The following is a 2,475-nucleotide window of genomic DNA, read 5'->3' as shown; positions in this document are numbered from 1 at the left end:
GCGTGGGTTCTCCACGACGGTGGGGCACAAGGCAGACACAGCACCCCAAAGCCGTTGAGGTTTACCCTACCATTCCTCGCTCTGTTCCCTGTCCCACGGGGTGAGGGGTTGAAAAACAGCCCCCAAGGACAATAGGAGAGATCTCTGGCGCCACCTAGCGACCAGAAAAAAGTCATTAACACCCATAGAACAGGGAATTTCTTAAGAAAAGACTTCTTGAAAAGGGCAGAAGGCTTCTGGAGGACCCAGTGGCTAGCTGGGAAGTTAGCCCACGCCAGGCTCTTCCGACCAGCAGTCTGGGCCCACAGAGGGAGCAGGCACCACTCCAGGGCAGACCGGCACGCAGAAGAGTGTGCCTGAGACCGGATGCGCAGGGACTGCGTCCCACTTCGCCATTTTAGAACAGGGACATTTCTTCAGTAAAGACTGCCTAAACCCAGCAGAAAGCTCCCCCAGAAGCCAGAGATGGTTCCTGGAGGAGCCAGAGGGGAGCGGAGAAGTTCACCCAAGATGCTGGCCAGTCGAGCAACACAGTGTCCCAATGCATATGACAAATTAGAAAACAGACAGTAGGGTAGAAGAACCACACGCAACCTAACAACTCCTCAGGAAAAAAGTACACCACAAAAGAAAACCCTCCAGATTGCAATGACAGTAACTTGGAAGAACTTCTGAGCCTTCCAGAAAGAGAATTTAAAATTGCCATGATTAAAAAAGTGACAGAAGTCATAAAGGAAAACTATGATCAGAAGAAGGAAATTGAGTCCCTAAAGAGGGAAAACAATGGTCAGAAGAATGAAATTGAGTCCCTAAAGAGGGAAGTAAAAGAAATGCAGGAGATCAAAGAATTAATGGAGGAACTAAAGAACTCTGGGAAAAGCAATGAAAGCAGAATAGATGAAATCAAGAACGAATAAGTACTCTTGAAGACACAGAAATAAAAAACCAAAACAGAAAAAGAAAGAGAAGTACGAAGGAAAAAACGAAGAAGACTTCGGGAACTATCTGACTCCATGAGGAAAGGAAATATAAGAGTTATAGGAATCCCAGAAGGAGAGGAGAGAGATGTAGGAACAGAGAAAATATTCAGGAGATAATTGAAGAGAACTTCCAAATGCGAAGAAGGAGCTGAAAATTGATATACAAGAAGCAAGAAGAACACCAAACTTCCACGACGAAAGGAAAAACACAGCAAGACACATAATAGTAAAGCTCCCAAGAATCCAGGACAAGGAAAACAATGAAGCTGACAAGAGGGAAGAAACAGATAACATTCAAAGGAAACCAATCAGGCTGACATCAGACTTCTCTGAAGAAACACTAGGGCAAGGAGAGAGTGGAGGGACATAGTCAACAGACTCCAAGAAAACTGATGCCAACCAAGAATATTCTATCCCGCAAAGCTCTCCTTCCTCTATGAAGAAAGAATAAGGACCTTCCCAGACAAAGAGAAACTCTGGAATTTCATTACGACTAAACCCCACTCCAAAAAATACTAGGAATCCTAAAGCCAGAACCTCAGAGGGACGAATAACAATGAAAGAAGACCAAAAAAAAAAAGTTATTAAAAGAACAAATAAATAAAATCAAAGGAAGACAAACACAATGGCAAATACAGATGCTAACATATCAATATTAACTCAAAATGTAAATGGACTAAACTCTTCAATAAAAGACACAGAGTTGTAGCCTGGACTAAGAAACAAACCCAACCTTTTGCTGTCTCTAGGAAACACATTTAGCTACAAAAGATAAAAATAGACTCAAAGTTAAAGGATGGAAAACAATCCTACAAGCAAATGGACCAAAAAAGAAAGCAGGAACAGCTATACTTATATCAGATAAAACAGACTTCAAACTCAAAAAAATAAAAAGAGACCCAATGGTCACTACATTATGATCAAGGGGACAATACTTCAAGAAGAAATAACACTCATTAACATATACTCACCAAACGAAGGAGCACCAAAATATATCAGACAACTGTTGTCCTCTCTGAAAACAGACATCAGAGAAAACACATACATAGTGGGAGACTTCAACAGACCACTATCAACAATGGATAGATCAACAAGACAAAAAATAAGTAAAGAAACTAAAGCTCTAAATAAGGACCTAGAGCATTTGGGCTTAACAGACATCTATAGAACACTAAACCCAAAAAAACCGGAGTACACAATTTTCTCAAGCGCACATAGATCATTCTCCAGGATCGATCACATACTGGGGCACAAGACAAACATCAACAGATACACCAAGATTGAAATCATACCAACCATCTTTTCTGACCATGAAGGCATCAAACTAGAAATAAACCATAAAAGGAAGGCAGGGAACTTCCTACCTCATGGAGATTAAAAACCACACTACTGGAAGACCACTGGACTAATGAGGAGATCAAAGAAGAAATTAAAAAATTCTTTTAATTGAATGACAAGGAGGACACAATATCCTAAATGTATGGGATGCAGCAAA

This window comes from Talpa occidentalis, unplaced genomic scaffold, assembly GCF_014898055.3.
Source record: "Talpa occidentalis isolate TD23 unplaced genomic scaffold, MPIMG_talOcc4v2.1 talOcc4.2, whole genome shotgun sequence".
Taxonomy (NCBI): Eukaryota; Metazoa; Chordata; class Mammalia; order Eulipotyphla; family Talpidae; genus Talpa; species Talpa occidentalis.
This window is presented reverse-complemented; position numbering follows the sequence as displayed.